At 41.1% G+C, this 15,413-nt stretch overlaps 1 protein-coding gene across 16 annotated transcripts in view; it reads left to right on the forward strand.

The window, feature by feature from the left end:
• LOC129046378 (uncharacterized) overlaps window positions 1-15,413 on the forward strand; it is a 271,806-nt gene that overhangs the window by 40,706 nt on the left and 215,687 nt on the right. The gene's annotated exons all lie outside the window — the stretch shown is intronic.

A 15,413-nucleotide genomic window follows, 5' to 3' on the forward strand; every position in this document is an offset into this window, starting at 1 on the left:
TGGGTAAGGCGCTGGGCCCTTTGCCCAAGCCAAAGACCTGGGATGTGTTATGGGACTGAGCATATTTTCTTAGTTATGGTAAAAGTGACGAAGGCCAGTGAGCTATTCCACAATGTTATGGAGGGAGAATGAGAGAACTGGAGTTAGAAACTGGAGACAGACAGATAGCTTTGTGGCTATTACCTTTTAGTGTTGTACCAAAATCACCATCTAAAACATGCCCTCTAATGAACACCACTGCCAAAACTAAAGAGTAGTTCTGGACATTATTATGAAAGTGAACAGATCCTCAAAATGAAGGACTAGTGATGCAGCTGGGATGCCTGGATAAGAGCTCATTAAGTTTTACCTTTGTGGAATAGCTGAGGCAGGTGTCCCAAGGATTTTTCAGTTCTGTGCCAAGACATATCAGGACCTAAGTCAAAAAGACAAGTCACTAATACTGATCCTGTCTTTTTTTTAAAGGAGTTTTTGCATTAATTTTACTCCTTACAGTGCTGCATTAATATATTATTTATCTTGATTATTGAGATTTTTTCATCTACCTTAAATCTGTGCCTGAGGCAAACGCCTCACACATCGTGACCCTAGTCCCGGCCCTAATTCATTTGATTTTAATTCATTCATATGCACTGGTAACAAGTAAAATTTTTTTAAAAACTTGTCTCAATAATAGAAAAATTACATGCTTCCTTGATTGAGAAGATAATGAACATATACAACATAGCCTGCAGAGTCATAGAATAATTATTATCCTCATACTATCAACATTTAGTGACTAATGGTTTTTAGATTTCTGCTAGTGTTTTCTAGAATGCTGTGGTCAACATCTCCCATGAGGGTACCATATTTGTTACAATTGGTGAACCCCCATTGACACATCATCATCACCCAGAGTCCATAGTTTATATCAGGGTTCATTCTTGGTGTTGTACATTCTAAGGACTATATAACATCTGGCATGTAGTACGTTATATATTTCTATATATACAAATATATAATGACATGTGTCCACTACTAGAGTATCATACAGAGTATCACTGCCCTTAAAATCTGCTGTGCTCTGCCTCTTCTTCCCTCCATCCTTAACCTATGCAATCACTGATCTTTTCCTTCTCTCCATAGTATTGCCTTTTACTAGCATATTGTACAGTTGGCCCCAGTGTGTAGCTTTTTCAGATTGGCTTCTTCCTCTTAGTTCTATGTATTTAAGTTTCCTCCATGTCTTTTCATGGCTTGATAGCATCTTTCTTTTTAGCACTGAGTAATGTTCCATTGTCTGAATGTTATTATGTCCATTTTCATCTGAGGAAAACAAGGCTCGGTGAGATGAAGCATCTATACAAAAGTCAAAGTGAGCAGAGAGCCAAGGTTTGAGCTCCAAATCTCTCGATGCCAACTGGAATGCTATCTTCATGGATCTAGTGATTCAGATAAGAAAGTAACGAGCCGTTCAAATAGGGCTCGATACCAAAGGAAAGTGCCCTGATGGGCCCGCCAGTTAAGGGAGCAGTCTTTAGAACTTCAGTTTTAGATAAGACACCAGTGGGACCAGCTGCCATTTTCCTTTGGTGATTCCTGGAAGGTTTCGTGGAGTGAGGAGTCATCAGGAGGCATTTTAAGGGCTTCTTAAGGGATGAAAGGTAGACTGGGGTTGAGAATTTCCCAGGCAAATGATGTAATTTGAGAAACATGGAAGGACGTAGGAACAAGTTAACTTCTTGGAACACTCCCCATACAGAGTACATATAGTTATGGTACCAGCTGCCAACTAATACAACTAAAGGATGACAAAAATTTGTATTTTTCAATGGAACTCTTTCAATGGAATCAAGTCTATGGTTCTCTTATTTTGATATTTTTCTTCCCCACTTAATGATGCGTGTGACGTGGGTATTGACCCCCGTTTGCATTTATTAAGTACTTAACTACAGGAGGCCTGGTACCAACTACTGTATATGCAATAATTTAATTCTTAACGTGTGTCTGTAAAATAGGTTCCATTATTCTGCCCATTCTACAGACAAGCAAGTTCCATGTCTGAAGAGAAGTAACTTGCCCAAGACCAGGCAGCTAGTATATGCTGTAGTGAAATTTGAACTCATGACGTTCTGATTTCAGAGCCTAGACTCTATTCACTGCAGTCAGTAGAATCTGGCCTCAAAGTGTATCCAGCTGATGTCAGTTTTCTTTACCATGTTTGATCATCCTCTTTAGACTTCTGAAAAGAGTCGTGCTGGAGAACTCAGCACCACTCAACACACACTAAATCCATTATTCAATAAGGCTGTTCTAAGTACCCTCAAGTTGCCTGGATGTAGACTTGATATTTGTGATCAGAAAAGGAGAAACATGTTTTATGCCTTTGATGTTTCTGTGTTTACATGTAGTGACACCAGACAAATATTGTCACGTCTTAAACCTAGAGAGGTTAAGTACAGTTGGCAATTGGCCAAGGCTCATATATCGCATGAACACCACTAATGAACAGAAGAGAAGCCAACATGTATGGAACACTGTGGCAAAGATTTTATTCCTTCAATAATGAGGCATCGTTTTTTCATTTCAGAGGTGAGAAAACCAAAGCTCAGAAAAATGGTGTGCTCGATTACCGAGGAGCCAGTTAAGTGGTAGGGTTTAGGATTTCCCCTCACGTCTGTTTGGTGCAAAAGTCTGTATTCTTTCTAGTACATCCTAATGCTTCTTGTTAAGTTCAGTTTCCTGGATAAATGTTATTTCTGCCTTTTATATGTTGGCCCTGTTGAATACAGTACTTGTTGGATGCCTAGTAAAGACAGACATGGTAATTAAAAATGCCTGTGAAGAGAGATGTCAGGAGCATGTTGTGAGTTTAATGTTGGCCCTGAAATACCCAGGTGCTCTCTAAAGGGAACACTCAGATCCATCAGTGCTATTCTCTAAACTTCATATTCATATTTATAAACTTTCCTCCACACAAGGTGGGCTAAAAATAGTGCAGTATTGACTCAGGAGTCCTAGCCTATGTACAGATTAGCTGTGTGGCTTTCTGCAGCTTTGGACATTGGTTTTCTACCATCACAAAATGCAAAGGGGGTGGGCACATTGTGTTCCTTGGCTTACGATTTTATAATATACCTCAGATTTGGGAGTGTGCTCTGGCTGAGTCTTCTTAATTCAGCTGCATAAGCTGGATCCTCATCTGGTAAAATCTTTATTTCTGACTTTTCACTATAACCACAAAACACCATTACACTTAGACAACCTTCATTGCTTCCCATGATTACAGTGACTTATGTTTGTATAGCTGTCAACAATTGGTAAAACTCCTTTATATACCAAGTCTCATTTTGTCTCTCAATAACCTAGATGAAGGGAAGCAATATCAAACACGGGTTTGAGTGCCTTAAATTCTTCATCTATAAAATGTGCATATATTAATATCTATCTCCTCAGTTGACTGTGAGGAAAAAATAAAATCATGCCCATAACATGCTTAGCAGGGTGTCTCCCATATCATCAGTGTTGAATGAATGTTGGCTGTTTTTTTGTGACTTGCTCCAGATCTCACACCTTCCCGATCACGGAGCTAGACTAGAACCTGGGTGTTCTAACTCAGAGAGCAGCGCTTTCACTAATACACTGTACTGTTCTTCAAGGTCTGTGAGAAAAGTAGAAGGAACATTTCTTCTGGGGAAAGAGTGGACCATTGACTTTAATCCTGGGTCTATACGTGCTCAGTATATTCACTCCATAATATGCTCTGAGAGCCACCTACTCTGGGTTAGGCACTGTGCTAGGCTTTGAAGATACTAAAAAAAGTAGCACAACCTTTGTACTCAGAGAGCTCACATTTAGTGGGTGAGACAGATATATAAAAAATAATGTGTCAGGTGTTTCATAAGCATTCTTTAGATGAATAATGGAAGAAAGTACAAGGTACTTTGGCATGCGTAAGGAAAGAGTCACCTCAGTGCCAGGGGAGTTTGGCAGTTATGCGTGAGCTGAGTCCTGACTGATGAGCTGGTATTAGCTAGACAAAAGGCCAAAGGAAGAGAGGACATTATGAATAGAGAGAACAGTGTCTACACAGGAAAGAATTGTGAGAGAACATGGCACACTCAGAGGATGCAAGTACTTCCATACGGTTGGACCTCAGTGAGAGTCTGAGGGGTTGACAGAAATTGAGTCTAAGGAAGTGGGTAGCAGTCCGATTGCAGAGGGATTGTATGCCATGCTAAGGGGATGGACATTTATCTTAAAAGTAACCAAGGAATAGTGCATGATTTTAAACAACAACAAAATGGTAGACTCGTTTTTTTTTTTTTTAAAGAGAACACTCTGGTGTTTATGTGGAGAAGGATTGGAGAATATGATTATCAGAAGCTGAGTTTAGATCCTAGTATCCTCCAAGCAAGAGAAACTGCAGATATGGTTTGAGACTACACCAGGGCACTGGAAAATGATCTAGATTGGTGATGTATTTGGAGATATTTGGGAGGATTGGTTGTTGGGAGTGAGAGTAATTTAGAGGAGGAAGGTGGGGTGACTCCCAGGTTTCTGGATTGGATCACAGGGTGGATGATTGGCCACTGTTAGCACAAGGAGAAGTCTAGTAAAACTTTCACGGTATCTGTTTGGTGTTCCAGAGAGAGACCTGGCTAGCAAAGGGAATGTGAATGAACAGTATCAGTGAAGTAGACAGGAGTTGAAGCTTCAAGCTCTGGAAAAGATGGCCCAGGGAGAATGGGTAGCGAGGAGTTGCTTTGTCTTGCCTTTGTTTACAGAGACCAGGGAGATTACCACATGAATGATAATTGTTGGATAAAGCTCCTCTAAGAACCACAGTTCCAGGCATTTCAAAGGGTCCCCACACTTCTCCGACTGGCAACTCCTGAGTAATTAGGAAGTGATTGGGTAGCCAGTAGGTGATTTAGGCTTTCTCCTCCCCACTGCTTACCTTCTGCCATGTCACTATTCATCTGAGGCTGAATCAAGTAAAGATGAGCAGGGAGAAAACAAGAGTCCACTTGGCTACGTGCGAAAGACCCACAGTTTATTAGGTTTGGAGATGAACCCATTAAACAATTGGCTATCATGATGTTGTAGTGTTATTTTTGAATTTGTGTTCCCATACCCATGCTGTTTCAGATAGTGGAAAAATGATGGTTTTAATTATGGTCCATATTCAACTCTGTGCGAGGCAAGCTTTTTAAAATTTAGTTGGAAAAAAAACATTTTTTTAAGGACTCCTTTCCCCAAGGTTCTTTCTCTAGAAAGCTGCTCCAGAGTGAGTAGTGCTCTGATATTTTTCTCAGAACTTCTCTTTTCAGTTCAGAATTTTATCAGCAATTCTTATGCTAAGAGGGGTCAGGAGATGAGGCGCTTCTCACGTTACCCTTGAAGCTACTCATGAATAATGGCCTATATCACCTCTATTGTCTGCCTCAAAACATAAGCAACCAGACATAAAGGCAGAGGAGAAATTAAAGATCACTGAATGAGCTGGAAGAGCAGGCTGAGGCCGCCATAGTGTGAAGAGGTAAAAAATGCAAGGTAGAACAGATGGTTATGTAGGGGGAAATGTTTGAGTAGATTAACTACTCAACAGCTAGAGAATGAGCCAGATTCCCTGGTTTAAAGGCAAGAAGAACAACAGAAAAGTATTCTGAAATCTTCAGAGTGAGATTAAGGGCATCCCCACCAAAGAGTAATGTGGCTAAAATAAATTAGGGGTCATTATTCCAGGCTAAATGCATAATGGACTAAGAAGCTCACTGGGCTTTTCACTGCCCCTTCATATCATTTCCTGTGATTTATGCTGCCAGTTTTTGCTGTGTGGGGGAAATCTGTCTCTCTAAACACTTTCTTCCTTCGTCTGTGAATTGATTTCATTGAACTCTGACTGGAGTTTAGGTTTGTCGGGTGGGGGGTGGGTGGTGAGTGAGCACAGGAGTAGGTACTCAGCAGGACTAGAACAGTCTAAGGGAGCCAAATAATTCCACACTGGTGGACTCACAGGAGCTGTCCTGGGAAAATGCATTTCCATTTCTTTGTGTGTATTTTGTTTTCCTGGCCACAGGTAGACTCTATATACGAAAACAATGACTTCCTCCAACTTGAAAGCATAGCACCTGCCTAACCCGAAAAAACTCATCGAAGACTCTCAAGAGAGGGGCAACATTTAAAATGAAAACTTGGCTGGGCTTCAATTCTGTCCTGGCTGAGTTATTCTGAAGTAAGAGGAAGAAACAAAGAACACACCGACCAAGGAGGTCACGGAGTGTGACAAGGGGTCTGTGAGAGGGCATACTGTGCTGCCTGACGAGAGAAAACCAAGCCCTTTGTGCTGGGGCACGAGTCCAGGGAGTGATGGATGCTTTCTGTACGGAGGCTCAGACCTTTCTGTCCTGCACCCTGTGACATGACTGGCTTGGAGGAGCCTGGCCTTTTGTTTCAGTGCCTTCTGAGGGAGTGACATCAGAGTTGCTGGCTATTGGCGCCTTCAGAGAGGCGAGTTTTATGTTCCGATGTTTTTTGTTAAAGCTTGTTAGAGCTAAGTAGAAAGGGGGTGCTTTAATCCTACCTGGGAATAAAAGAGCTGAAACTTTTAAATGAGAATAATAACGCAACTACAATAAAATCACTTTTACACCCCCCCCGTCCCCAGACTTTCCCAAAGGTTTCCTGACGCAGTCAGTACCTTTATTAGGACAGGAAGAGAGTAAAACAGCATTGCACTGTAGCCCGGATGGTCCTTGTTTTGTTTTTAGACAAATTGTGCAAGGCAACAATTCTCTTTCTCCCCACGCCCCCATATAAGCCCAGCAGCAGGGAAATTAAACCAAGGGCTGCACTCTGGAGGGTTTGGAGTACGCGCTTTGGTTTGGTGGGGGTGCTGGTGCTGGTGCTAGTCGGTGGTGAAGGGGATGAAGGTGGCGTTCTCTTCTAGAACCTAGAAGGGTCTGATGTGTTCAGAGTATCCTTGGAGTGAGATGGTTCAAGGCCTGTTCTAAGGACTGGCTAACGTTCACATCATGGACTGTTTGGATTGAGATGGTAACAAATCAGAATCTACAGAATCAGAATTAGAAATGGAAAGACTTTGAAAGGTCTTTCTTGTTCATCACATGTTGCTAGGTGAAGAAGCCCTTTAATTACCCTAGATAGATAAAAATCTCCACATATAGGACCTTATGCCCTTCCATTTAAATAACCAATATGCAGTATTAAATACTCTCCTAAAATGACTATCCAGCCCTAGCGAGGGATGGGTCGTTTTTGTTATACTCAGAGCACTTTCTTTCTTTCTTTCTTTCTTTCTTTCTTTCTTTCTTTCTTTTTTTTACCTACTGAAATCTTCCAGATATATGGATTAATTAAACCATTCATTTCTCCAATAGGCATTGATATGTTAAGTGCCTAGAGTGGGCACAGTACTAAACCGAGCATTGTGGGGAATACAAAAGAAGGAAAGTGATAGTCCTTGTCCTTGAGGAGTATATCATATTGAGTGGGCATGAAAATAATTCATGAAGTGACTGGAGAACAATGCAGCACAGTGCCATGGAAGTATGATACCATAGGGAGATGACACATGCTGGGGGGTGGGGAGGGAGTCTCATGGAACGAGGCCAGTCTTGAATTGGCTTTTGGGAGAATGAAAGGAGTTTGGAAGGAACATCTTAACTTCTGTGGAGACTCTGTAGGAATTTAGGATTCCATTCCTTTCTTCCTCCGAGGCTGCTCCTAGCCAAGCTGCAGGGACCATCCCATCTACCTTATGACCCATAGTCTCCAACCTTCTCCAACCACCGCGGCTTCTGTTATTCACACTGACAGAGCTTTGTGCTGCTGGTTCTCCAAACCAGACCCCATGTCTATGGGATGCAGATCAGGGGCTCTAGGGGGAACTGGCTCCATGGAAGAGCCTCTGTGACTGGCCACCTTGCTTTTCCTTCCTCATGGTAGGCAGTAATAGACGGCTGTCTGCTTTTCCCTTTATCTCTTTCAACCGAGGGCTGGTAAGCTCAGGTCATCAGGGTTCTTGCATTCTTGAACATGTGCTCACTAGTCACAGCATAACTTCTGGAGGGCAGTATCACTAACTTCTTCAACCTTGTGGATTGCTTCCTTCAAGCCAATGTTTATGAAAATTTTATTCTCAAAGCTGGTGTTACTTCTCATATAATCGTGCTTCACATCAGCTTAGATGCCACCTGCTTAGAGAGATCTTCCCCTGCAGATCCACATGATCTCTCTTCCTCTTTTCACTTGAACCTCGCTCTTGATTTGCAATTGTATATTTACCTGCGTGGTTACCAGATTCGTGTTTGTTGCTCCCACTGGAATGCAAGCTCCAGAGTCAGGAACCCAGTTTTGCTTTGTTCACTACTATATACTCAGCCCCTAGCCTAGGCACAGAAATAAATGTTTGATAGTTGGGTGAATGAATTTAAAAATAAATGTGCGGGTAGTGATGCATGGTCTTGGGAATTTGGACATGTAGGGTCTCCTTGGGATTATTATCAGAGGCAGGGGGGTTTCCTGGCTGCTGGCTGGGAGACCACCCATAGGATCTCCTCGAAAGCAGTTGAGAGAGAATGCGTGCTGTCACAGTCTAGCGAAAAGACCTCTCTGTGCCCTCTGAATGAACTCAGTAGACCCTTGGAACTGTTTTAGAAGTGCTGCCTTCTCTGTGACTATATGCTGGATGCCTCTAGCGTTGCCACAGGAATCCATTGTATTGCAATGTGGATTTTCCATTAGGGATGGGAGACTCGACTCAGAAAATCAGATTTGGTTATAGTATCTTTCCAGCAGGAAAGACATTTCCCCTTATTTCATGTTTTCAGTTTCTTACTGACTTTTGACCTAGGGATTCCAGTTGTACATTCTGGATCCTAAAACAAAAGCAATAACAACAGCTAATTTTTATAGAGACAGGCACTACTCCAAGTGCCTATATGTATGTATCATTTCATTTAACCTTTGTAGCAGCCTATGGAATAGGTACTGCCGTATATGTATACCCGTTTGGTAGGTGAGGCATAGAGGGATGGATCAGAACAAACAAGAGAGCTGGTGAACTCAGGTTTAGTCCTCTAGCTTGCATTCCCTGTATTGCCTCCTAACACAGGTTAGTATTTATTTGAATGCTACTCAGTTATCAGACTCCTGTATCATCTGTCTAGTTCATAAGTGTTTTCTTTTTTAGTGTTACAACAACCTTGTGAGGTGAATACAATTACTATGCCCACATTGCAGGTGACGACACTGATGCTCAGAGAGGTTAGGGAACTTACTCAGGATCACACAGCAAGGGTGACTGGGTGGCTCTGTCGTTAGGCATCCAACCCTTGGTTTCGGCTCAGGTCATGATCTCATGGGTTGTGAGATCAAGCCCTGGGTCGTCGGGCTCTCTGCTCGGCAGGGAGTCTGCTTGAGGATTTTCTCCCTCCGCCCCTCCTCCTGCTCGCTCTCTCTCTCAAATAAATAAATCTTAATAAACAAAGATCACACAAGTTACTGGTGTAGTAAGACTCAAGCTTTGATCAGCTCACTCTAGAGGCCATGTTTCCAGCCATAGCACATTACCTCCCACACACTCCCAGAGATGCCCTGTGTGGATCATTCAGTGTGGTGGCAAAGGGGACTAGTTAATTGTGTGTCATGCAGACGGTCCATCAAAACTGCAGTAGAGAGCTGACAAGTTTTTCCACCATTATGCCACAGTCCTTTCATCCCTGTACCTTGGAAAGGGCAAGTGTTCTTTCTTTTGACAACCTTGCATCATCAAATTGACCTGTTTCCCCCCACTGGAAATTCTCACGTTTGCAAGACTAGCACACTTTGGGTGAATGAGCTGCTTCACTCTTCTTGCTTTCCACTAGAATGGATTCTGGCACTGCACAAGGAGAAGGTGAACTGAGGCAGGTATCCCCTCTGTTTATTTCAGTCAAAACTCGATCTTTGTACCAAAGAAAAACAAGGGAGTTTAAATGACCCAAGTCAGTTGTCTATAATACATTGATTTGTTTCAGGGGAAATACAAACTGTAGTGAAGGCGCCCAAACAATTTGGCCTTGGCCTTGACCCATTCTGTCTGTCTGTGCATTGTCCCTGTACCAGCTCAGGAGGTCAGCCCAGGGCCCCCCATCCCTGTACACTTTCATATTGTATCTTCCTCTCTTGGAGATGGTTTGACTCCTGTCTTCATCTGGTTCTGTGGGAATTAGCTCGAGCCTGGTCTGGTCTCTTCAAACTTTAATTTATAAGTGCTCTTGTCAGTGCCTGGGTCTTGACTTTCTCCTGCAGATTTTTATTTGATTAACCCCTTTGACTCTTGCCTTTCCCTGTTGCCTTAAGGTGGAATCTTCTGCCCTAATCTCAACTCCTATGAATTCAATTTCAGCCCTTTGGCCATCAAGGCCAATCCTGAGACCCAGCTAGTTTTAGCAGCTGTCTTATCACACCTAAAATCAGCAATACAAGTCAGCCCAGTCCTTAATAATAGGATATTTTTGTCTCTCACCCTGAGAGCAGAAGTCTTTCAGTCCTAGAGATGATGGAATAGAAAAATGTTCTGACAGCTCATTTACTGGAAAGAATTTAAATACGTAAACATCTGAATGGAAAAGGTGGCCCTGAAGCAGGTTTGAAAATATATACTTTATCATACTTAAAATATCACTGGCGATGGGGATGGGTACTAGGAAAATTGCCAGTTGAAGGGAAATAAAACCCTCAAGTTATATCCTTATCTTACAAAATGCACCAAAATATATTTTAGGCAAAATAACTTAAAGACAACATAGGTATTTAATTTTGAGTGGAAAGTACTTCAGAGTATAAAAGCATCTGATGATATCACAAAGGAAAATATCAGCAAATTTGTATATATAGAATACGAAAGTTCAGTACACTAAAAAGTCATAAGCAACTTGGAAAATGTATTTACAATAGTTGACAATATGTGTGTATAAGATACATATATGTGTGTATAGAAAAGACACAAACCGGTAGTTAATTAAATTTTTAAAATGGTCAATGAGTTCTTGAAATATCAATCTGAACTTACTAGATTCTAAGAAATAAAAAATTAAACAGCACTGCTAAATGAGTAGTAGATAGTAAAGTAAATAAAACAAAACTTAAGGCTTGTGATACTGCAGAGAAATGAGAATTTCCTCCAATATTTAAGTATGCTAATTGGCAAAAACTTTTTGGAAAGCAATTTTGTAAGACATAAAAGAAAACACTTTGATCCAGTAGTCCCACTCCTAATCTGTACTAAGGAAAGCAGTCAAAGAGATGTCTGTTACAACCTTATGTATAATACAAATCTGAAATACATCCTAAATGTCCAGTATTGGGGAAATAGTTAAATCACATTTCTTTAGAATGAATATTACATAATGTTTTAAAATGTTTTGAAAGATATTAAACACCAAAAATGCTCCTAATATGATGTCAAATTAAGAGGGCGGGAAGCAAAGTTATTTACATTATGATCCAAATGCTGTAAAATATGCATAAATATGTGAAAACAGGAACATCCACTGATGTAAAAGATTAGAGGGAGATCTGTTGAAATAGCAAATGTGGTTATCTTTAATTGTTATTACTATGGATCATTTTATTTTATTTATTTTTTTATTATGTTCAGCTCGCCAACATATAATACATCATTTTAATTGTAATCTTTAGGTTTTCTGTTATTTTCTTGTAAAAATCTGGTAGCAAACATTTTACTATTATAATCAGGAAAAGTAATAAAGATTATTAACATGTGCATACCTGCCTTACTTGAAAAAAAAATTTTTTTTTAGCGTCTGTTAAACATCAGGGGAGAGAGGCAGAGGGAAAAGTGTCTTCCTTCCCTCACTTGTAGTAAGGGGCTAGGGTAGCTTGAGAAGCAGAGGACCTGCATCTCCAAGGTAGTCAGCAGGGAGTTTGGGTGCGTAGCACACATCACATGGGACAGAGAAGATAAAAGCACATTAAAAGAAGGGACTGGAGTGAGCCTTACACCAGAAGAAAGTTCTACTGAGATGTGTTCCTCTCTGAGAAATCTCTAGATCCACACATTTCTGATCTCATGAAAGCTCTCCCGGATGGAAAACAAATATTCTGATTTCTCAATTCTAGTTTTTCTCACAAGGCACCTCTATTGTCATGGCCGCAATGGCAGTCTCTTACACCAGCCTGTAAGAGTCGATGGGGTGGGAGCCTGCTGTGTCCGGTAGGGAGTCATGCTCAGTGGCATTTGCTGAATAAATAAATGCTCCAGTGCGTGTGCTGGGAAAGGAAGCAAGAGAAAAGAAGGCAGGCTTTCTAGCAGCTGCACACTGTTACATTTTGCTTTTGGCTCTATGTTTTCCTTGACTGTGTGTATTATTTCTTTTTTTCTCTTAGAGCTCACCCAAAGTAGGCTTGGCTTGCTGGCCATTCAGTCCCACTTTGTACCGAAAATTAGAATTGATGAGAATCTAAGGAGGGAAGAAAAGAAAGATGAGAGATATTGAGTGTACTGGTCAAGAGCGTGGGCTCAGGCATTACATTGCCTGGGTGTGAAATTTGGTTCTGCCACATACTAGCTGTGTGATCTTGGGCAGGTCACTTGATTTCTCTGGGCTTTAGTTTTCTCATCTGCAAAACGATGGTAACAATAGGATGTACGTCATAGGGACGTTGTGGGGATTAAGTGGGTTATCAGGCCTAAAACACTTAGCACATTGCCTGGCACTGCTTGAGTCCTATGTAAGTAGAAGCTATTATTATTATTATTATTATTACTGCTGTTATTATTATTATTACTGTTATTATTATTTCCCTAAAAAGCAACAGACCTCTTCTTTGGTTAACCATAGCTATTGAAATCGATTTTCAGTCTCTAGAAGCCTCCCAATGTTTTCCATCCAAACCATGCATAGATAATGAACTTGATGTCTGTATAAAGCTTCATATTTTGTAGCAACAATTTTAAGCTCCCTCATCTACTGTCTCATTTCATTAGTTAATAACTGTCATGACAAAGTAATAGAAAGGGTCCTTCACAAATACTTCTGGTGCAGCAGATGCCAAACGCCAGTTACCACAAAACTTTATGCCAAGACCTGTAGTATTCTTCTCACTTAACACTTTGAGATTATTTTCATTTTATGATTTAAAATTTTTTTTTCTGGACTTTAAGCTCTTTGAGGGCCAAATCTTTCTTTCTACACCTCCTACCTAGACTGCAATTCATGAATATTTTATTGACCTACAAATATTTATCAAATGAATAATTAGATCCTTTCCCCCTTTTATTATTATTATTATTTTTTTTAAAGATTTTATTTATTTATTTGAGAGAGAGAGAATGAGAGAGAGAGAGCACGAGAGGGAAGAGGGCAGAGGGAGAAGCAGACCCCCTGCTGAGCAGGGAGCCCGATGTGGGACTCGATCCTGGGACTCCCGGATCATGACCTGAGCCGAAGGCAGTCGCTTAACCAACTGAGCCACCCAGGCGCCCCCCCCCCTTTTATTATAAACACAGGAAACACTGAGTAGTGACATTCTTTTTTTTTTTAAGATTTATTTATTTATTTATTTATTTATTTATTTATTTAAGAGAGAAGGAGAGAGAGAATGTGTGTGTGCAAGTGTGGGGGAGGGACAGAGGGAGAGGGAGAGCAAGAATCTTTTTTTTTTTTAAGATTTTTATTTATTTGCGAGAGAGAGAATGAGAGACAGAGAGCATGAGAGGGAGGAGGGTCAGAGGGAGAAGCAGACCCCCTGCCGAGCAGGGAGCCCGATGTGGGACTCCGGATCATGACCTGAGCTGAAGGCAGTCGCTTAACCGACTGAGCCACCCAGGCGCTCCTGGGAGAGCAAGAATCTTAAGCAGGCTCCATGCTGAGGGTGGATGCAGGGCTTGATCACAGAACTCTGAGATCATGACTTGAACCAAAATCAATAGTCGGTCGCTTAACTGACTGAGCCACCCAGGAGCCCCCTGAGTAGTGATATTCTTACCTCTTAGCACAGGTGTCTCTGACATATTGCTAGATTCCATCTTGTAATTTCATCTGGGAACCTTCAATCCTTATTTCCTATGCTGAAACAATGTCATCCGCAACTAAGGGAGAATCCACTGGAAGGCGGGTTGGTGGTGACCAAGTCACTTGGCATGCCTCCATCAGTAGACGTGACTGCTGATATCTCCCCCATGGGTTTGAAATTCATAATGGCACACACAGTGAGGTACTGGACTACATTATTCATCTTTTGTGTCTTACACTGAATGATGTGTTCAGTTTTAAAAAGCATTAGTGTTATTTTATAATAATAATAATGATAATAATACTCTTTTGTTTTATATTGCTTAGCAGTTTATAGAGCATCCTGAACATTATCTCATTTAGTCTGTACAATAAACCTGTATTTTTATTGCTATTTTATATGCAGGAATCTGAAAATTGGGAAGAGAAAGGTTTAGCTAGTATATGCATGTACTTTACACACATGATGTCATTCAACCTCAGAGTAGCCTTTGAGTTAAGCAGTAGTATCTATATTTTACTAACACAAACCTGAGGTTCAAAGATGCTAACGGGTATATGATACAGTTGATATTCAGACTCTAGTTGGTTTGGTAGAAAAACCTACGGTCTTTTTACTATACCAGTGGTTGATTGAACCATATTGGAACCTTCATTTAGTAGAGTCTACTTCTTAGGACTGAAATTACTGGGTTTTTCCCCCCAACTTTATGAGGTATAATCGGCAAATAAAAATTATATATATTTAAGGTGTAAAATGTGGTGATTTGATATATGAAAGTTTACTACAATCGAGGTAATTAATACATCCACCACCTCACATACCATTTGTGTGTGTGTGTGTGTGTGTGTGTGTGTTAAGAACACTTTGGTCTACTCTCTTAGCGAATTTCAAGTGTACAATACAGTCTCCTTAACCATAGTCACCTGCTGTACATTTGATCCTCAGAACTTACTCATCTTATAACTGGAAGTTTGTATCATATCCCCCCATTTCCCCCATTCCCCTGCTCCTGGCAACCGCCCCTCTTCTCTCTGCTTCTGAGTTCATGAAGTCACTGTTGGTTCACCTCTAGTGACATTAAGGTCTGGACGTGCACATGATTCTAGAAGACATCGGAGGACAGCCTTTTTTTTTTTTTTTTGCCTCGTCCCTCCCACAGAGAACTCCTACTTCGCTTGCCCAGTCCTCTGTCACTGCTGATGACCATGGAGAGTGCAGACCCTGTCATGTTGTTCTCTGTCACTGTTCACATGGTCTCAGACCAAGGCAGTGACTTGGGATGGGGCCGAGCTCCATTAGCCTTCTGATCATTCTTCCCCTGTCCTACTCTTTCCAAAACCAATTCCTCTATGCAGAATGCCCTAGAAAAACGAAGATCACTAATT

The sequence above is a fragment of the Mirounga angustirostris genome, unplaced genomic scaffold, assembly GCF_029215605.1.
Source record: "Mirounga angustirostris isolate CCGP_5_RB_7025 unplaced genomic scaffold, mMirAng1.0.hap1 SCAF_13, whole genome shotgun sequence".
Taxonomy (NCBI): domain Eukaryota; kingdom Metazoa; phylum Chordata; class Mammalia; order Carnivora; family Phocidae; genus Mirounga; species Mirounga angustirostris.